General features: G+C 44.3%; 1 protein-coding gene across 1 annotated transcript in view; it reads right to left on the bottom strand.

Annotated features, from left to right (window-relative positions):
• The window catches only part of LOC128685291 (DBH-like monooxygenase protein 1 homolog), a 65,496-nt gene extending 62,378 nt beyond the window's left edge, over window positions 1-3,118 (bottom strand). The window contains exon 1 of the mRNA XM_070086186.1: window positions 3,046-3,118. The gene's annotated coding sequence lies outside the window, so the exon portion shown is untranslated. The remainder of the gene's footprint in view (window positions 1-3,045) is intronic.
• Window positions 3,119-23,269: the final 20,151 nt, after the last annotated feature.

Here is a 23,269-nt window from a genome sequence, read left to right as displayed (position 1 = left end):
TATCTCTATTGCTGACCTATACCTGCTAATCAGGTCCTCACTCCTACGTCTGCCAACATCGTTGCCTCCAGCACTGAGACAGATAATAGGATTGCTCCCATTACCTCTCATGATGTCATCCAGACGGCTAACAATATCCTTCATCCCAGCCCCAGGAAAACACACTCTCTGCCTCCTACTCCTATCCTTCAAGCAGAATGCCCTATCCATGTACCTAATCTGGCTATCCCCAACAACAACAATATTTTTACATTCCTTGGCGTCGTCCTTCGTGATGCTCCCAGTAGTCGACTCACATTCGTCAGGTAGCATTACACCACTTGTGGAATTCGTCGATGGTCTTCGTTGTGGTTTCTAGGGATGTCTCATTCACGTCTGCCAATGCTTCCTTGGTGCTCGTTGTGGCATTCCCAGTAGAACACTCACATTCGTCAGGTAGCATGGAGAATGGGTTGGAAGTTTCCACGGTAGTCTTCTGATTTCTCGTTGTTTCTGCCTCTCCAACCGTTTTCTTGATCCTCAGCTTGGTTCCATGTTGCCTGGCCACTGACCAAGCTCCCCTCTTAACCTGGGGACTCACAACAGGAGGATTACTACGAATCCTCTTGTTCTCCTCCGTTAATCGCCGTATCTCCAGCTTAGCAACTCTGAGCTCTTCTCTCAGCTGCTGGTAAAGTTGCTCAAGAGAGGGCATCCTGGTTCAGATTCACAGAGAGAACACAAACAGGTCTTCACAGAGCTAAGTATGTTCTTATGTTCTTATGAGAACTTTTGGGTCTTGATTGGGAGAATGCATGAACAGTTATCAGAACGAGAAACATTCGAGCATTGTATCTTAAAAAAAAACAGAAATCATCCTAGCTTGAAAAAAAAAAAAATCAGTGAACTAAACCCTTGCCGACCAGTTTGATCAACAGTCTTCAAAAAATCCAAACATGCGACGATTTTTTTTCGTTTTCTGCTATATATATATTCTAACATATGGTGTTACAATAAAAAATAATGTATATAGGCTGCATTATTTTAATTACGCAGTAGTCATGTAACATCTAGGGAATAGAAGGCAGTCAGGTTCGGTCTACGGAAGGAGGGTATATCTAGTTTCTTGGATTAAGAGCCCCACTGAGATCAAGGAATCATATGCCAGATTATTATTATTATTACAATCAAGGGGAAGCGCTAAACCCGTAGGATTATACAGCGCATGGTGGGGGATGTGGAAGGCATTCAGGCTTAATTCGGGGAACTGGAGCACAGATCCAATTCCCTAAATCAAGAGCCTCTCACCAACGTCAAGGAGCCTTCCGTGAGGGGACTATATGCCAGAAAGAGTCACTTGCTAAGTAAATACTGAAGCGATGGCAATGAGCTCACTTCACACACTGAGTGTCCGTAGTTCAATCCCTGGCATGGGCGAAAATATTTGGCATTATATCTGCTGTCACTGTTCACCTAGCAGTAATTAGGTACATGGGTGTTAGTCGACTGGTGTGGGTCGCATCCTGAAGTACAAAATTGAAGGACCCCAACAGAAATAAAGACTAAGACAGCTCCCGTTGACGCACTGACTTTCTTGGGTTATCCTGGGTGGCTAACCCTCCCAACCCTGGGTTATCCTGGGTGGCTAACCCTCCCAACCCTGGGTTATCCTGGGTGGTTAACCCTCCCAACCCTGGGTTATCCTGGGTGGCTAACCCCCCCAACCCTGGGTTACCCTGGGTTAGACCTGGGAGTGATCATGTCGGAGGCTCTCACCTTCAAGGACCATAACATTGTATCAATCGCATCTGCTAGAAAAATGACAGGATGGATAATGAGAACCTTCAAAACTAGGGAGGCCAAGCCCATGATGACACTCTTCAGGTCACTTGTTCTATCTAGGCTGGAATATTGCTGCACACTAACAGCACCTTTCAAGGCAGGTGAAATTGCTGACCTAGAAAATGTACAGAGAACCTTCACGGCGCGCATAACGGAGATAAAACACCTCAATTACTGGGAGTGCTTGAGGTTCCTGAACCTGTATTCCCTGGAACGCAGGCGGGAGAGATACATGATTATATACACCTGGAAAATCCTAGAGGGACTAGTACCGAACTTGCACACGAAAATCACTCACTACGAAAGCAAAAGACTTGGCAGACGATGCAACATCCCCCAAATGAAAAGCAGGGGTGTCACTAGCACGTTAAGAGACCATACAATAAGTGTCAGGGGCCCGAGACTGTTCAACTGCCTCCCAGCATACATAAGGGGGATTACCAACAGACCCCTGGCAGTCTTCAAGCTGGCACTAGACAAGCACCTAAAGTCGGTTCCTGACCAGCCGGGCTGTGGCTCGTACGTTGGTTTGCGTGCAGCCAGCAGTAACAGCCTGGTTGATCAGGCTCTGATCCACCAGGAGGCCTGATCACAGACCGGGCCGCGGGGGAGTTGACCCCCGGAACTCTCTCCAGGTAAACTCCAGGTAAACTAACCCTCCCAACCCTGGGTTATCCTGGGTGGCTAACCCTCCCAACCCTGGGTTATCCTGGGTGGCTAACCCTCCCAACCCTGGGTTATCTTGGGTGGCTAACCCTCCGGTTAGGTTAGGTAAGGTTTGTCAAGAAACAGGACAAGTGTCTCCTGACATGGGTCCATGTCAGATGATGACCCACCATTGGAGCTTTAGGTCATCTGACCGAGGCCTTACGATGGCTTACCGGTCCAACCCTTTAGAAATTATGGTCATAGTTATAACCACTCAGTTTATTCTTCCAGGTTAAAAATCCGAATAAAACTGATCTTACCTTATCACAGAACACAACACACAAATGGTCCAAGTCGGACCGAAACGTCGTCGTAAGCTCCTCTCTTCTATGTGCGGGTTATTTGTGTATTGTTCCAGTCACGGTATAGCACTTTATTTTTTTTATTTATCACAGAAACCGGTAACTTTAGTTTCCTATATTATTGTATCCTGCCCAGCCTAGCTGTATGCATTTTGGGTGTCATCTAAAGGTATACAACTTCCAAACTGTATTTTCTATATCTACTATTACTTACGGTGGGTGAACGGGAATTACAAGGTCTTGCCTGAGCAGCAGCTCTAAGATGAATGAGAGACGAGAAGTCAGCTACAACCCCACAACAACTGGAGACCTTGATTAATGCCACGACGTAAACATTTTGTTTTTATAGTCATAATAGCGATATCTTGCATATAAGTCCCTTTAAATATTAGGTAAAAGGACTCACGTGCAAATATTGTGACACTTTATTGAGGCAACATTTCGGTCTCCAGTAAGTTCATCCAGGTATACACAAATACAGTTACATAGATTATCATACATAGCAGCATATGTGTAGATTAGATTTAGATAGATTTTGCCACCGAAGTAGCTAGTTTATTGTGCACCCCATATCCATCCTGTGGACGGTAGCGCAAGAGCATGTGGATACACAAAAGCCCTAGGAACTAGGCCCCAAAGGGTTAACAGGTATACATATGGATTTATATCTACATATCTATAGTTCACTTATCTGTTACAAGCAAATTTAGGAAATTTGCTTAGTACATCTGGTATCTTATTTTCATTAATAAGATATCTTGACATGTCACATAGGTTATTATACTGTCTGTCTCTGTATTCTTCAATAAGTGGACAATTAAGCACATAGTGTTCAAGACAGTGACCATATGCCTGATCACATAATTTACATTTAGTTTGATCATCATCTGTGTGTCTGCCAAACTGCCAGAAGTACTTGTAACCAAGCCTAAGCCTGGCCACTACAACATCAGTCAGTACTTGTAACCAAGCCTAAGCCTGGCCACTACAACATCAGTCAGTGTTCACATTGCAAGTTGCTCCATAAACATACTTATCTACGTTCATGTTATCATAGTGGGTTATAGATCTACTCAGGCTTCTAACTGCATTCCTATAACAATCATTTTCGTGTAGAGAACCTAGGATAACCAAAAAAAAAAAAAGTCAAAGTCACTTCTTTCCATTGGAATCCTTTTAATATCTTATTATTAAACTAGAAAGGAGATATCTTATTATTATACTATAGAGGAGATATACTGGGAATAAGGTAGAATGAGTGATTTATATTTACAAGTTGTTCTATCTAGGCTGGAATATTGCTGCACACTAACAGCACCTTTCAAGGCAGGTGAAATTGCCGACCTAGAAAATGTACAGAGAACTTTCACGGCGCGCATAACGGAGATAAAACACCTCAATTATTGGGAGCGCTTGAGGTTCCTAAACCTGTATTCCCTGGAACGCAGGAGGGAGAGATACATGATTATATACACCTGGAAAATCCTAGAGGGACTAGTACCGAACTTGCACACGAAAATCACTCACTACGAAAGCAAAAGACTTGGCAGACGATGCACCATCCCCCCAATGAAAAGCAGGGGTGTCACTAGCACGTTAAGAGACTATACAATAAGTGTCAGGGGCCCGAGACTGTTCAACTGCCTCCCAGCACACATAAGGGGGATTACCAACAGACCCCTGGCAGTCTTCAAGCTGGCACTGGACAAGCACCTAAAGTCAGTTCCGGATCAGCCGGGCTGTGGCTCGTACGTTGGTTTGCGTGCAGCCAGCAGCAACAGCCTGGTTGATCAGGCTCTGATCCACCAGGAGGCCTGGTCTCAGACCGGGCCGCGGGGGCGTTGACCCCCGGAACTCTCTCCCAGTAAACTCCAGGTAAAGTGTTAGCTAAAAGTATAAAAAATCATTCTCCCACCACTAGATGTAGACCAAACGAAATGTAAACTTTGCCAGATGGACTATTGTCACACCTTGCATCATTAGCTGGAGACTTCAATATCAACCTTGGCCTACCAGATGATCAGACTGTAACTGATTTCATCAACAATATGAACAACGCACTTCTCATACCAACAACAACTTTTTTCTTATATTTTTATTTAAAAAACACAGTATACATGTATGTTATACATAATTGACTTAAAACACAGTATACATGTGTGGTATACAAAATTGATTTTAAAACAAGAACCGTGAAAACTTTATGTAAGACAACAATATGGTATAAACCTTGGTAATAAATACCGACAAGTTGGTTTAGAAAGACACGTAAGCAAACACTATAACATATTTATTAGAAGTGATCAAGGTCCCAGGACCGAAACGTTTTCTAATAAATATGTTATAGTGTTTGCTTACGTGTCTTTCTAAACCAAGACAACAATACATATAACTAAACAGAGAACTATCGGAACATACCTTAAACACCAAATAAATATATAACCAAACCTGACAGTCTTATTCATATTGTGTATGAAATTTTATATACAAAAGAATGTCATATAAACTAATGCATTGCGCATTCAATGGTACTATGAATATCTAAAAATTTATATACAAAAACAATATCATAGAAACTAATACATTGCACACTCACTAGTACTATGGTTATATTAAATAACTATCAGAAACCTACATGACTTGAAATTGAAACCTGGTGTTCTTTATTTTTGGTTTTGCATGTATTGGAAAAGGAATCAAAATATACAAAAAGCCTTTAATAATTAACATAAGACTTTTACAGATCTAGCATGTATGATTACATATGAGGAAACACTAAGACACTTAATGAATGAAATCGAAAGAAACCCAAAGTATTTCTTCTATGCCAAATCAAAGTCGAGAACAACGTCCAGTATTGGGCCCCTACTTAAACAAGATGGGTCCTACACAGATGACAGCAAGGAAATGAGTGAGCTACTCACGTCCCAATATGATTCAGTTTTTAGCAAGCCGCTAACCAGACTGAGAGTCGAAGATCAAAATGAATTTTTTATGAGAGCCACAAAATTTGGTTAACACAAGCCTATCCGATGTTATCCTGATGCCAAATGACTTCGAACAGGCTATAAATGACATGCCCATGCACTCTGCCCCAGGGCCAGACTCATGGAACTCTGTGTTCATCAAGAACTGCAAGAAGCCCCTATCATGAGCCTTTTCCATCCTATGGAGAGGGAGCATGGACACGGGGGTCGTCCCACAGTTACTAAAAACAACAGACATAGCCCCACTCCACAAAGGGGGCAGTAAAGCAACAGCAAAGAACTACAGACCGATAGCACTAACATCCCATATCATAAAAATCTTTGAAAGGGTCCTAAGAAGCAAGATCACCACCCATCTAGAAACCCATCAGTTACACAACCCAGGGCAACATGGGTTTAGAACAGGTCGCTCCTGTCTGTCTCAACTATTGGATCACTACGACAAGGTCCTAAATGCACTAGAAGACAAAAAGAATGCAGATGTAATATATACAGACTTTGCAAAAGCCTTCGACAAGTGTGACCATGGCGTAATAGCGCACAAAATGCGTGCTAGAGGAATAACAGGAAAAGTCGGTCGATGGATCTATAATTTCCTAACGGAACACAGAGAGTAGTCGTCAACAGAGTAAAGTCCGAGGCAGCTACGGTGAAAAGCTCTGTTCCACAAGGCACAGTACTCGCTCCCATCTTGTTCCTCATCCTCATATCCGACATAGACAAGGATGTCAGTCACAGCACCGTGTCTTCCTTTGCAGATGACACCCGAATCTGCATGACAGTGTCTTCCATTGCAGACACTGCAAGGCTCCAGGCGGACATCAACCAAATCTTTCAGTGGGCTGCAGAAAACAATATGAAGTTCAACGATGAGAAATTTCAATTACTCAGATATGGTAAACACGAGGAAATTAAATCTTCATCAGAGTACAAAACAAATTCTGGCCACAAAATAGAGCGAAACACCAACGTCAAAGACCTGGGAGTGATCATGTCGGAGGATCTCACCTTCAAGGACCATAACATTGTATCAATCGCATCTGCTAGAAAAATGACAGGATGGATAATGAGAACCTTCAAAACTAGGGAGGCCAAGCCCATGATGACACTCTTCAGGTCACTTGTTCTATCTAGGCTGGAATATTGCTGCACACTAACAGCACCTTTCAAGGCAGGTGAAATTGCTGACCTAGAAAATGTACAGAGAACCTTCACGGCGCACATAACGGAGATTAAACACCTCAATTACTGGGAGCGCTTGAGGTTCCTAAACCTGTATTCCCTGGAACGCAGGCGGGAGAGATACATGATTATATACACCTGGAAAATCCTAGAGGGACTAGTACCGAACTTGCACACGAAAATCACTCACTACGAAAGCAAAAGACTTGGCAGACAATGCAACATCCCCCAATGAAAAGCAGGGGTGTCACTAGCACGTTAAGAGACCATACAATAAGTGTCAGGGGCCCGAGACTGTTCAACTGCCTCCCAGCATACATACCTGGAGTTACCTGGACCTGGAGAGAGTTCCGGGGGTCAACGCCCCCGCGGCCCGGTCTGTGACCAGGCCTCCTGGTGGATCAGAGCCTGATCAACCAGGCTGTTACTGCTGGCTGCACGCAAACCAACGTACGAGCCACAGCCCGGCTGATCAGGAACCGACTTTAGGTGCTTGTCCAGTGCCAGCTTGAAGACTGCCAGGGGTCATAAGGGGGATTACCAACAGACCCCTGGCAGTCTTCAAGCTGGCACTGGACAAGCACCTAAAGTCGGTTCCTGATCAGCCGGGCTGTGGCTCGTACGTTGGTTTGCGTGCAGCCAGCAGTAACAGCCTGGTTGATCAGGCTCTGATCCACCAGGAGGCCTGGTCACAGACCGGGCCGCTCGGGCGTTGACCCCCGGAACTCTCTCCAGGTAAACTCCAGGTAATTGCAAAAAGGATATAGGAGTTCTGGTTAGCAATAATCTAAAACCAAGACAAGAGTGCAATAGTGTTCGCAATAAAGCTAACAGAATCCTTGACTTCATATCTAGAGGTATAACTAATAGAAGTCCTCAGGTTGTTCTTCAACTCTATATATCCTTGGTTAGGCCTCATTTAGATTATGCTGCACAGTTTTGGTCACCGTATTACAGAATGGAAATAAATACACTGGAAAACGTACAGAGGAGGATGACAAAGCTCATCCCATGTATCAGAAATCTTCCCTATGAGGATAGACTGAGGGCCCTGAATCTGCACTCTTGAAGGCGTAGAATTAGGGGGGATATGACTGAGGTATATTAATGAAAAACAGGAATTAATAAAGGGGATGTAAATAGTGTGCTGAAAATTTCCAGACAAGACAGGACTCGCAGCAATGATTTCAAGTTGGAAAAATTCAGATTCAGGAGGGATATAGGAAAGCACTGGTTTGGTAATAGAGTTGTAGATGAGTGGAACAAACTCCCAAGCAGGGCCGGATTACCGCATAGGCAAACTAGGCATTTGCCTAGGGCCCTGCGCATTTGGGGGCCCCGCGGTCCAAGGGGTTCAGGGGCTCATCCAAGACTGTGCACATGGTGCAAGTGCAAAGGGGTCCCTACCTAAAAAGTTCAAGTGTCTGGAGAGTAAAATTGATTTTTAAAAATTAATCAAAACAAAAATAAATAATGAAATAAAATAAAATAAAAATAAACCTAATCATAGATGGCAACACTCAACACGCCTTTGTTTACATCAGAACAGCTGTGTTTTCCCGCTAATGGGCAAGTATGGGAGATTCCTCTCCAATTTTCTGTAGTAATTACACGTTATCTAGACTTGTACTGTGACAAATTAACTGAAGTGTTGTTGATAGACATTGATGTGTATGGATAAATGTTTGTTTTCGCCTCTAAATGTTAAGGGAGGTACCTGATAGGGTTACTTGACCAGTAAAGATGCATGGACCAGTAAAGACGCATTTTTGGTAAAAATACTGTAAAGAAAAACCTAAAAACGCAAACTGACTTCAGTTTGTAGGTTTTAAAAGCACTTTGTCCTGTCTTTAAAAACTCATGGATTTTCAGAATAATAAACAAGAAAGGGCTTCAATTTTAAGTCCCCACTTACATTACCACACAGTAACAGTGAGCCTGTCTTTCACTGGCGCATTCTGTGAACACGTGACCTGAGTCGTCTGGTCGACAACGAAGAGAACATACGAAAACCAGGACATTGTTTCTTGAATTCCTCGTTCGAAAACCGATTTGTTCAACAAGTAATGCAGATGACAACTGAGGTTCCACTGTACATAAGACCTATATTATGATTAAAAAAAATTATATGAAATTTTATTGACACAGTGGGTCTAGGCAGGGCCTACAGGTAAAGAACCCTTTTTTTTTAACTCTAAATTTATACAGAAATAATGGTACTCATGTTCTTACCTACTAATGAGATGCCTTTGGTCGAGATCTTTCTTTTACCAGTCTCTCCATATCAATTCTGATGTTGGTAGTGGCACGTTGAAGACATGCATCCAGTGTTTCATTTCCCATCTAATTTCTAGTGTTAGATTTTACTTGCTTCATGGTAGAAAACGTACAGTATACACACATACAGACACACACACACACACACAGATGTGTCAGTAAACACAGCGAGTGCAGTGAAAAACTAAGATGAGCTAGTGACTACAGTGCATACAGTGAAACAGGAAGGAACAAGTACCGTGACTGAGAAGAAGCATCACGCAGCTGCACCTACACAGAACCCAGGTGCCGGACGTAAAGTACTAAGCCTTTTTGTGATTGTATGATGGATTTTGGGTCTGGCCCTGCAATACTGATAGCTGAGGGTCTTGAACCCTGCTCTGGAGAGCTGGATGTCATAATAGAACACTCAACACTTACTAAGAGGGAGTAACTGGAAAGGGACTTTAGTGGTGCTACACACATCAGCAAGGTGCGCAGACACATAGGTCAGGCAAAATACACTCATATTGTATTCATTCAGCCATACACAAATAATGAGCATAGATTGTCATAAATAGCAGCATAGTTGTAGAGAATCTAGTGTAGATAAACTGGGAGAGCCCAAAAAAGCCAGTGATTTATTTTACTGCTAAATTAAAGTAGAACCAGGAAAGAAGGCTCAGGTGACAGTACAGTAACACACACAGCCGTACGCATACATGTACACACATGTGCACATACAAATAAGGAGATTAGTAGAACCAGAAACGAGTATGCACAGATAAGGAGGGAGGCCCAGCGACAGCATGAAAACAACATAGCATCGAAAGTCAAGTCTGACCCGAAACTGCTGTATAGCCACACTAGGAAGAAAACAACAAAGACCAGGTGATAAGGCTGAGGAAAGAAGGTGGGGAACTCACAAGAAATGATCAAGAGGTATGTGAGGAGCTCAACATGAGATTTAAGGAAGTATTTACAGTGGAGACAGGAAGGCCTCTGGGGGGACAGAACAGAGGGGGACACCAGCAAGGAATATACCAACAAGTGTTGGATGACATACATACAAATGAGGAGGTGAAAAAGCTGCTAAGGGACATCGACACCTCAAAGGCAATGGGATCAGACATCTCCCCATGGGTCCTTAGAGAGGGAGTGGATATGCTGTGTGTGCCACTTACCACAATCTTCAACAAATCCCTGGAAACTGGGCAACTACCTGAGGTATGGAAGACGGCAAATGTAGTTCCCATTTTTAAAAAAGGAGACAGAAAAGAGGCACTAGTCTATACCTGTGTCACTGACGTGTATAGTATGCAAAGTTATGGAGAAGATTATCAGGAGGAGAGTGGTGGAGCACCTGGAATGGAACAAGAGTATAAACGCCAACCAGCACGGATTCATGGAAGGCAAATCCTGTGTCACAAACCTTCTGGAGTTTTATGATAAAGTAACAGGAGTAAGACATGAGAGGGGTAGGCTGATTGAATCTTCTTGGACTGCAAGAAGGCCTTTGACACAGTTCCTCAAAAGACATTAGTGCAGGAGCTAGAGGATCAGGCGCATATAACAGGAAGGGCACTGCAATGGATCACAGAATACCTGACAGGGAGGCAACAATGAGTCAAGGTATGTGATGAGGTATCACGGTGGGCACCTGTGATGAGCGGGGTCCCACAGGGGTCGGTCCTAGGACAGTGCTATTTTTGGTATATGTGAACGACATGATGGAAGGGTTAGACTCAGAAGTGTCCCTGTTCACAGATGATGTGAAGTTAATGAGGAGAATTAAATCAGATGAGGATCAGGCAGGATTTCAAAGAGACCTGGACAGACTGGACACCTGGTCCAGCAACTGGCTTCTCGAATTTAACCCCGCCAAATGCAGTCATGAAGATCGGGGAAGGGCACAGAAGACCGCAGATGGAGTATAGACTAGGTGGCCAAAGACTGCAAACCTCGCTCAAGGAGAAAGGTCTTGGGGTGAGTATAACACTGAGCATGTCTCCAGAAGTACACATCAACCCGATAACTGCTGCACCATATGGGCACCTGGCAAACCTGAGAACAGCATTGCGACACCTTAGTAAGGAATTGTTCAAGACACTGTACACCATGTACATCAGGCCCATAATGGAGTATGCAGCACCGGTTTGGAACCCGCACTTGATCAAGCACGTCAAGAAATTAGAGAAAGTGCAAAGGTTTGCGACAAGGTTAGTTCCAGAGCTAAGGGGAATGTCCTATGAAGAAAGGTTAAGGAGAAATCGGCTTGACGACACTGGAGGACAGGAGGGTCAGGGAAGACATAACATATAAAATACTGTGCGAAATAGACAAGGTGGACAAAGACAGGATGTTCCAGGGAGGGGACACAGAAACAAGAGGTCACAATTGGAAGTTGAAGACTCAGATGAGTCAAAGGGATGTTAGGAAGTATTTCTTCAGTCATAGAGCTGTCAGGCAGTGGAATAGCCTAGAAAGTGACGTAGTGGAGGCGGGAACCATACATAGTTTTAAGACGAGGTTTGATAAAGCTCATGGAGCAGGGAGAGAGAGGACCCAGTAGCAACCAGTGAAGAGGCAGGACCAGGAGCTAAGACTCGACCCCTGCAACCACAAATAGGTGAGTACAAATAGTCGAGTTCAAGAGGGTCATAAATTCACACACAAATTTTTACGTCCCTACCCTAGCACGGGTACCGCTATTCCTCCCTCCTCTCCTCCTCCTCCTCCTCCTCCTCCATCTCCTCCTCCTCTTCCTTCCCCTCCTCTCCCACCTCCTCCTCTTCCTTCTCCTCCTCCTCCATATCCTCCTCCGATGCAGAGCCTACTAGGCCTACAAACACACACAGTCTTACCCACTCTCTCACACTCTCCCACACTCACACTCTCTCACTCTCTCACACTCCGGCTGGTCACATACTGGGCCACGGGGGCGTTGACCCCCGGAACTCTCTCCAGGTAAACTCTCACGCAATAGGAGAGAACATGACCCAGCTGACAAATTTTTGGAGACTTGGGTGGTGTGCAAGAGGAAAAGAGCGTCCAGTCAAAGTGATTTTCAAGGCAGAGTCGGCTCGAAACTGGATCCTGCAGGAGAAAGCGCATCTAAGGGACAAACCGGAGTACCGGAGCGTGTACTTTGACCAAGACAGAACACAAGAAGAAAGGATGATACTGAAAGAGAGGGTGCAATGTCGCAAGGAGGAATGGGAAGCAAGGCAGGAGGGGAGCAGGAGAAACCAGACCCAGGTGGAAGAACAAACACAACCTCCTCCAGTACTACCCACAGAAGGAACCCAACCATGGCAACCCCAATGTAATCAAACAACCTAATCCAAAACTCACACATTGTACCCTCTACCCCCATGTCCTTCACCACAAACCCACACAGTAACCCCACTGTACCATCTACCCCCATCTCCCTCACCACAACCCACACACCCCACTGTAACCCCCATAGGCCCTCTGCCCCCACCCCCCACACCACAGACCCCACCCCCACAGCAACCCCCCATAGGCACCTGCTCCCCCAAACCCACCATTCTCCCTGGACCCCTCCTCCCCTTTTGTTCCTTCTATCCTTCCACAGATCCTGAGGAAGGATAGAAGGAGCAGAGCAGGAGGAGGGGTTGCACTGCTGATTAAAAACCGATGGAGATAACAGGAAACGGAAGGAATAGACGAGATTATAGAAAGGGATTACATAGTAGGTACAGTTCAGTCAGGGGAACATAAGGTAGTCATTGTAGTGATGTATAACCCACCACAGAACTGCAAGAGGCCAAAAGAGGAATATGAGTGCAACAGAGAAATGGTGGACACACTAGCTAAGGTGGCAAGAAGAACTCACTCGAGTAGAGCAAAGTTACTGGTTACGGGCAACTTCAACCACAGGGAGATTGATTGGGAAAACCTGGAGCCACATGGGGGTCCAAAAACATGGAGAGCCAAGATGATGTATGTGGTACTGGAAAACCTCAAACATCATCATGTTAATGACACTACCAGAGAGAGAGGGGAGGATGAACCAGCAAGATTGGACTTTGTGTTCACCTGGAGTCTACCTGGAGAGAGTTCCGGGGGTCAACGCCCCCGCGGCCCGGTCTGCGACCAGGCCTCCTGGTGGATCAGCGCCTGATCAACCAGGCTGTTGCTGCTGGCTGCACGCAAACCAACGTACGAGCCACAGCCCGGCTGATCAGGAACTGACTTTAGGTGCTTGTCCAGTGCCAGCTTGAAGACTGCCAGGGGTCTGTTGGTAATCCCCCTTATGTGTGCTGGGAGGCAGTTGAACAGTCTCGGGCCCCTGACACTTATTGTATGGTCTCTTAACGTGCTAGTGACACCCCTGCTTTTCATTGGGGGGATGGTGCATCGTCTGCCAAGTCTTTTGTTTTCGTAGTGAGTGATTTTCGTGTGCAAGTTCGGTACTAGTCCCTCTAGGATTTTCCAGGTGTATATAATCATGTATCTCTCCCTCCTGCGTTCCAGGGAATACAGGTTTAGGAACCTCATGCGCTCCCAGTAATTGAGGTGTTTTATCTCCGTTATGCGTGCCGTGAAGTAGTAGTTCAGACATCAAGGACATCACATATAAAAGGCCCCTTGGAGCTAGTGACCACGTGGTTCTGAGCTTTGAATACATTGTTGAGGTACAAGTGGAGAGGGTAAAAGGAGTAGAAAGGGAAAAGCCAAACTATAAAAGAGGGGATTACATAGGCACGAGGACCTTCCTGCAGGAGGTTCAGCGGGAAAGAGAGTTGGTAGGAAAGTCGGTAAACGAAATGGACTATATAACAATAAAATGCAAGGAGGCAGAGGAAAGGTTCGTTCCCAAGGGTAACAGAAATAATGGGAAGACCAGAATGAGCCCTTGGTTTACCCAAAGGAGTAGGGAGGCAAAAACTAAGTGTGCTAGAGATTTGAAAAAGTACAGAAGGCAAAGGACCCAGGAAAATAAAGAGATTAGTCGATGAGTCACAAATGAATATGCACAGATGAGGGAGGCCCAATGGTAGTATGAAAATGACATAGCATCGAAAGTCAAGTCTGACTTGAAACTGCTTTACAGCCACATCAGGAGGAAGGCTTCAGTCAAGGACCAGATAATCAGGCTGAGGAAAGAAGGTGGGGAGCTCACAAGAAACGACCAAGAAGTATGTGAGGAGCTCAACATGAGATTTCAGGAAGTATTTACAGTGGAGGCAGAAGCAACACTGGGAAGACAAAACAGAGGGGTAGACCAACAAGGGATATACCAACAAGTGATGGATGAAATACACACAACCGAGGAGGTAGTGAAGGTCCTAAGTGACCCTGATACCTCAAAGGCAGTAGGACCGGACATTTCTCTGTGGGTCCTTAGAGAGGGAGCAGACACTGTGTGCCACTAACCACAATTTTCAACACATCCCTTGAAACTGGGCAATTACCTGAGGTATGGAAGACAGCAAATTTAGTCCTCATCTTCAGGGGACAGAAACGAAGAACTAAACTATAGACCAGTATCACTGATGTGTACAGTATGCAAAGTCAGGGAGAAGATTATTAGGAGGAGAGTGGTGGAGCACCTGGGAACAAGGTTATAAACGACTGCCAGCACGGATTCATGGAAGGTAAATCCTGTGTCACAAACCTACTAGGTTTATGACAAGGTAACTGAAGCAAGAAATGAGAGGGAGTGGTAGGTTGACTGCATTTTCTTGGACAAGAGATTACTGCAGAAGCTAGAGGATCAGGCACATGTAACAGGAAGGGCACTGCAACAGATCAGAGAATACCTGACAGGGAGGCAACAACGAGTCATGGTACATGACGAGGTATCACAGTGGGTGCCTGTGATGAGCAGGGTCCCACAGGGGGCAGTCCTGAGACCAGTGCTATTCTTGGTATATGTGAATGACATGACGGAAGGGATAGACTCAGAAGTGTCCCTATTTGCAGATGATGTGAAGTTAATGAGAATTAAATCAGACAGGTCTACAAAGAGACCTGGACAGGCTGGATGCATGGTCCAGCAACTGGTCCTCAAATTTAACCCCACCAAATGCAAAGTCATGAAGATCGGGGAAGGGGGAGGAAGGGTGCAGACAGAGTATAGGCTAGGCGGCCAATGACTGCGAACCTCACTCAAGGAGAAAGATCTAGGGGTGAGTATAATACCGAGCACGTTGCCGGAAGAACACATTCAAAGGGATGTTAGGAAGTATTTCTTCAGCCACAGAGTTGTTAGGAAATGGAATAGTCTGGCAAGTGATGTAGTGGAGGCAGGAACCATACATAGTTTTAAGACGAGGTATGATAAAGCTAATGGAGCAGGGAGAGGGAGGACCCAGTAGCGGTCAGTAAAGAGGCAGGGCCAGGAGCTGAGTCTCGTCCCCTGCAACCACAATTTGGTGAGTACACACACACACACACACACACACACACACACACACACACACACACACACACACACACACACACACACACACACACACACACACACACAGGGTAACAGAAGTAGGATGGGAAAGACCAAACTATAAAAAGTGGACTACACAGGTATGAGGAACTTCCTGCAGGAGGTTCAGTGGGAAAGAGAATTGGTGGGAAAGTTGGTAAACGAAATAATGGACTACGTAACATGAAAATGCAAGGAGGCAGAAGAAAGGTTTGTTCCCAAGGGCAACAGAAATAACGGAAAGACCAGAATGAGCCCTTGGTTTACCCAAAGGTGTAGGGGGGCAAAAACTAAGTGCACTAGAGAATGGGAAAAGTACAGAAGACAGAGGACCCACGAAAATAAAGAGATCAGTCAAAAAGCCAGAAACGAATATCCACAGATAAGGAGGGAGGCCCAGCGACAGTACGAAAACGACTTAGCTAAAATGAAAATATCTTGCTTCATATAATTATTTGACCTATTATATTAGCTAAGTTTGTAGGTAGGATGTTACATTTACACTTTACTGCACTCGCTGTTGAAGAATTGTGACTAGCTGTCCACTCTCGCAAACTGCCTTGCTAACTACCAGCTCGCTTGTTTACCTGCCGGCGTCGCTGGAGTAACACTGGCTAGTCACATGATTGCACCTGAGGTTGGAGACTGCCCTCCCTGCCTCACTCTCTCTAGATCTGCTTCTTGTCCTAGAAATATCTCGTCTCTCTGGTTATTTGTTTGTGCTTTAGACTCTGTTTTTGGTAGAGCATGATTTTGTTGTAGTGCCAAAGCATACTTCTTGTATCTCTATGTAACTCTGTTCACAGAGCATCTGGAGTTTACCTGGAGAGAGTTCCGGGGGTCAACGCCCCCGCGGCCCGGTCTGTGACCAGGCGTCCTGGTGGATCAGAGCCTGATCAACCAGGATGTTACTGCTGGCTGCACGCAAACCAACGTACCCTACCTAAGAACTCTAGAACTGCAGACACATTCATCACCTTCAAAACTACCATTAGAAAACATCTTATCTCCCTGATACACCCTGTCTACTAACTACACGAATACCACCTGGTGGTTCACACTTACACTCACTGACTCATTTGACCATAAACAGAAATATTAATCTCAGTCTTAAAATAATGAATCCTGTGATACTCCAATACTGAAACTATGTACTGTGCCAAAACAAAAGCATTTACATTGCTAAACTCACAAACTAGTATTTAGTCACTTAGCCATAATACCAACTTACCTCATAATTTGTAATATTTTACAATTAAGAATAAAACTAAGTCTGCCCGAAATGCCTAGCCATGCTAAGCGTTCTAGTGGTACACTCTGTAATCACTATTTTACTACATGTAAACCACACAATAACCAAATTTCTGTAAACTCAGCATTGTAATCCTTATAGAGAATAAACTTTGAATTTGAATTTGAATTACTCACACTTGGTGATTTTTGATGTTTTGCTGAGGTTGTGTGTCACGGAGACACTCGATTCGTCCTTGGTCCCAAGCTGAAGCTTCTGACCTACATTGTGGCATCTGCGTACTGTCGGCGATTTGGTTATGCTGAACACAGATTCAGTATTAAGGAAGTTTTATGCCCTTTATGGAGGATCTGCTGATTGTCCCCAGTTAGGGTTGTTATTTTGTTTCCTTGTTCCTGATGCTGTGCTGCTGCTTTGTTCATTATTGTTGTTTGGCAAATGGTTCATCATATTGTTCAAGCAAGCTGTTCGATTGCCTTGATGGTAGAAAAGATAGATTTGTGAACTCGTCAGTCAGTTTAAATCTAATTCGAGTTGAGTCTTACCGAGACGTATTATAATAAAAAAAAAATGAAGCGATAAATATACAAGGGTCATACAGCTACCGAGACATAACGAGCACTTTCTCACACACACACTTTCTCACACACAATTGTGTATGTACTTGTATCATTCGTATTCATGAGCATATCTCATCATAGCAAAGTACCAGATGGTACTTAAGATTTGTACTGTACGAAATGTGCCCTCAGCACTTTATTACTAAGTGTACAATTTAATTTTGAATTGCAAGAGAAGTGTAGGAGCTTATATTCTAAATTATATCATACTTATTTACTTTGATATTGTCCACCTAGACACTTTTGTTATTTAAGATCTTGCTGTGATAGAAACACAGGCCTTATCTCTAGGCTTTATTGAACATAGAATCTTCATAGTACTTCTGCAACAAAATATAATGACTAGTACATCTAATAACGGCTTCTACAGGGATGGTGATGTCTTGCATATGTCAAGAGAAAAGTTATAACTACAGGCCACATATTTAAACTCACCATGTAAATTGCATCACTAATGTAGGGATAGAAGAGAAGAGAATCACACACCATGTGTTGGTGCCAATGACACACACCAAACTGTTGTTGTTAAGGGCCCCGAGAGGTGGTGCAGTATTATCCTGCTGCTACTGCTCCCCACAGGAGCAGTATCACTACAATCTCCCCCTTCTAAAATATCAGAGACGGTATTCTCCCAAACTGTTAGGTGGGCGACGTACATGTCCCGACCTTCGTAGCCCTTGAGCCTCTTCACCAGGTTCAATATTTTCCAGCGGGGTTTGACTAACTGCTGGAACAGAATCCTCTATTTCCATAGGGGTAGTCTCAAGGGGCTTTCCAGGAGAAAACGAAGCATCTTTCACATCTATTGGTGTATCTTGAGATTCCACACTAACGGGGATTTCAACTGGGGCTAAATGTCTTGTAGATACTGTAGTCTCTTCGCCATTTTGGTAGCGAATGTGGGCGTAATGTGGATTAGCTTGCAGGAGCTCTACCTCTTCCACTAAAGGATCCGTCTTGTTCATCCTACGGTGACTCTTCAGGAGAACGGGTCCAGGATGACATAACCAAGTGGGCATGGAGGCTCCCGTAGAGGAACGACGTGAATAGTTGAGGAGTCTTTCATGAGGGGTTGCATTAGTAGCTGTGCACAGCAATGATCTAATAGAGTGAAGAGCATTAGGTAGGACAGTTTGCCAGTGTTCAACAGGTAGATTGCGCGACTTCAATGTCATTGTAACTGCCTTCCATATAGTACCATTGAACCGCTCCACTTGACCATTGCCTTGAGGGTTGTAGCTTGTTCTGCTGCAGGCAATACCTTTGCTAGACAAAAACTCCTGAAGTTCGTTACTCATGAACGAGGATCCCCTGTCTGAATGGATATAAGCTGGCATACCAAAAATTGAGAACAACTGTGAAAGACAACGAATAACAGTTGAAGCAGTCATATTTGCACAGGGGAATACAAAGGGAAACCTTGAATATTCATCTACTATGTTAAGGAAATACCTATTCTGATTTGTGCTTGGTAGAGGTCCTTTGAAATCTATATTCAGTCTCTCGAAAGGCTGGGTGGATTTTATGAGATGAGTCTTCTCTGGCTGATGAAAGTTTGGCTTGCACTCTGCACATACTCTGCATGCTCTGATCACTTGTCGCACATCTTCCACTGAGTAGGGCATGTTCTTTGATTTGGCAAAATGGTACACACGTGTAACTCCTGGGTGACACAAAGCCTTGTGGAGCGCTGAGAGTGATTGCAAATCATGACATGCTGCTCCACAGTGGGACCTAGAGAATGCATCAGGTGAGATGTTCTCTTGACCTGGTCGGTACAGAATATCAAAGTCATAACACGATAGTTCCATCCTCCAGCGTAATATCTTGTCATTCTTTACCCTACTTTTGTGCTTCTTGTCGAACATATACATCAGGGACCGTTGGTCAGTCCTTATGGTGAAATGTCTACCAGTTAAATAATGCCTCCAGTGGCGAACTGCTTCTATGATGGCCTGGGCTTCCTTTTCTACAGCAGCGTAACATTTCTCTGATCCTTGAAAAGTTTTCAAAAAGAAGGCTACTGGTCGTCCTGCCTGAGATAAGACTGCAGCAATGGCAATGTCAGATGCATCCGTTTCCACTTCAAATGGTAGGGACTCATCAATGGCTTGAACTACTGAGTTTTCAATGTCCTGTTTGAGAGTATGGAAAGCGGCTTCTGCTTCCTTTGTCACAGGAAATGTGGTAGCACTCAATGGGTGGACTTTACTTGAATAGTTGTAGATCCATTGTGAGTAATAAGCAAAGAGACCAAGAGTTCTTCGGAGTGACTTTTTGTCTTGAGGCATTGGAAGTTCCCGTAGAGGTCGTAGTCGTTCAGGGTCTGGGAATATTGAACCTCCTTCCACTACATAACCAAGGATGCTAAGCCTTTTAGTTGAAAAAGTGCACTTTTCCTCATTGTACTGATATTTTTCTTCTTGGCAGCTTCCAAAAACTTATCAAGGTTTGCATCATGTTCCTCCTGGGTCTTGCCACAAATGGTAACATTATCTAAATACGCGTAAGTTCCCACGAGTTGCTTTTCCTGAATGAGTGAATCCATAATTCGTTGGAAGCAGGCTACCCCATTGGTGACTCCAAAAGGGACTCTGGTAAACTGATACAGGCCATCACTAGCCTGAAACGCTGTGTATGGTTTATCTTCATTCCTTATAGGGACTTGATGATAGGCACTCTGTAGATCAATTGTGCTAAACACATAGTACTGAGCAATTTTGTTCACTGTATCATCAATTCGAGGTAGAGGGTACCCATCAAGAAGTGTAAATTTGTTGATTGTCTCAGAGTAATCGATAGCCAGTCTCCGTTTCCTATAATCATCTTTAACAACAACAACCTGTGCACGCCAAGGGGAATTACTCGGTTCTATAATACCCTCCTTCAGCAGCCTCTGAGTTTCTTTCTCAATGAATATCCGATCCTCATAAGAATAGCGGCGTGACTTAGCTGATATAGGATGGCAATCCGTGGTAAGATTTGCAAACAGCTTTGGTGGGTCTACCCTTAAAGTGCTAAGTCCACAGACAACAAGAGGAGGCAGTTCACCTCCATATGTTAAGGTGACACTACCATGCAGCTTCTGAAAGTCCTGACCAAGGATAACATCAGAGCACAGTTGTGGCAGAATAGCTAAATGACATCTTGATAATCCTTTCCATTAACTCTGAGATTTACCTTACAAAACCCTAAGAATAGAGAGAGATGTTGATGCCATGGAAACGGTACCTGATGAGTGATGTACAGTCAAGGAGTGGCGTTTAACTAAGTCAAGGTTGATGAAACTTTCTGAGCTGCCACTATCAATAAGACCATCTACTTCTGTTCCTTCAATGAATACTTTCACAACTGCCTTTGACAGTGAATTTGGAGTAGCCGCAGAAGTCACTGTTGCTAGTGTCGCATGATCACTGGAATGTGTGGAGGCACTAGCTCTTGTTGATGCATTAGCACGACATACTTTAGCAAAGTGACCTTTCTTGTGGCATTTACGGCACATTGCTTCACGAGCAGGACACTTTGGACGTGGATGTCTTGAAAAACCACAAAAGAAACACACCGTACCTGCTGCTGCTGTCACTGAGGCAGGTTCCACAGTAACTTCATTGCAAGAGTCTTGGTCAGGAATTGCAGCACTTACCACTCGAGAAGGCTGAGTGGTACTGTATACTTCAGAATTCTTTTGGGCTGAATCTAGAGCTCTTGCCTGGTCAAAGGCAGCGGCTAAGTCGAGAGTTTTATTCTCCAATAAACGCTGCCTTATTATTGGTGATTGCAGGCCGCTGATAAAAGCATCCCTGATGGACTCTTCACAATACTGAGCAGCTGTCACTGCTTGGAAGTGACAGTCCTTACCTAAAATTTTCAGTGTTTGAAGGTATTCCTCTAAGGATTCATCAATCTGCTGGCGGCGAGTTGCAAGGCGATAGCGTGCAAAGATTTCATTTGTAGGTTTAATATACTGAGACTTGAGGGTTTTGATAGCATCTTCGTAGGTATTACACTCAGAAATAGCCTCATATATCTTAGGTGACACAAAATTGATGAGCAGACTTAGTTTATCTAGATCTTCTTTAGGAAGGGCTCCCAAGAAGTTTTCGAGTCTTAAACCAGTGCTTCCATTCCTGAGCAGCCGTTGATAAGCTGGGGTCACAGTCTAGCCTCTCAGGTTTCAGTAAACGCTCCATGTTGTGAAGTAGTCTAGCGCAGGATCACCACCAGGTAGCGCAGGATCACCACCAGGTAGCCCAGGATTCTATGTTCAATAAATTGTTGTGATAGAAACACAGGCCTTATCTCTAGGCTTTATTGAACATAGAATCTTCATAGTACTTCTGCAACAACAAAATATAATGACTAGTACATCTAATAACGGCTTCTACAGGGATGGTGATGTCTTGCATATGTCAAGAGAAAAGTTATAACTACAGGCCACATATTTAAACTCACCATGTAATCTGCATCACTAATGTAGGGATAGAAGAGAAGAGAATCACACACCATGTGTTGGCGCCAATGACACACACCAAACTGTTGTTGTTGTTAAGGGCCCCGAGAGGTGGTGCAGTATTATCCTGCTGCTGCTCCCCACAGGAGCAGTATCACTACAGATCTCAAATTTGATTTCATTAGTGTATGTTCTAATTGCAATCCCAAAGTAATATTGAAATTTATCTTAACTTTAAAGGATAACTGGACCAGGATATATTCTGACAAACTGTTACAAAACGAGAAACAGGCTAGATGCTAGAGGGGGATCAATAAGCTGACCTTCTAGTATTCTCTGGAGATGTCTATACTATATGGATATCACATTTTGTAACAATCCTTGCATACCAACTTCCAGATTATTATTATTATAATCAAAAAGAAGCGCTAAGCCACAAGGGCTATACAGCGCTGCAGGGTAGGGAAGGAAGCGAGGGTATTGGATGGCAGAAGGGAGGAGGGATGATCAGTAGGTTACAGAAAACAGCGGGGCAGGGGATAGTACGGGGGTAGGGGGTAGCAAGAGATTGAAGTAGAAAGGGCTGAAGGTATCAGAATTTGTGAAGTAAGTCAGTTGTTGTCAAAAAGTCAATGAATCTGGATGAAAGGTGGGTCCATCAGCGAGAAGGGAAGGTAAAGAGAGAGCAGCAGAGCGAAGATGACGACGGAGGTAAATTCTGCATGCTCGTTGATAAAGTGGGCAGTCCAACAGAATGTGGCTGACTGATAATGGAACTTGGCAAGTCTCACAGAGAGGAGCAGGGCGCCTCTCCATGAGATATCCATGAGTAAGACGAGTATGGCCAATGCGAAGACGGGAGAGAGTAGTCTCCCAACCTCGACACTGGTGATAAGAAGACGGCCAGTAACCTATACTCGGTTTAATAGATTGAAGTTTGTTGCCGAGCATAGTAGACCAACGTTGTTGCCAACGGGTGTGAAGTTGGGAAGATATTGCAGCAAAATAGTCCGTAAATGGAATACCTCTACATGAAACTGGTAGATCATGTACTGCTGACCGCGCAGCAGTGTCTGCCTGTTCATTGCCCTGTACGTCAACATGACCAGGGACCCAACAAAAAACAATATCTTTATGCTTGGTAAAGATGCGGTGTAGCCAAAGTTGGATACGGAGGACTAAGGGGTGAGGTGTATCAAATTTCTCTATAGCCTGTAAAGCACTAAGGGGGTCTGAGACA

This window comes from Cherax quadricarinatus, chromosome 18 (genome assembly GCF_038502225.1).
Source record: "Cherax quadricarinatus isolate ZL_2023a chromosome 18, ASM3850222v1, whole genome shotgun sequence".
NCBI classification, from domain to species: Eukaryota; Metazoa; Arthropoda; class Malacostraca; order Decapoda; family Parastacidae; genus Cherax; species Cherax quadricarinatus.
The sequence above is the reverse complement of the archived record's forward strand: the minus strand, read 5'-3'. Positions and strand labels throughout refer to the sequence as shown.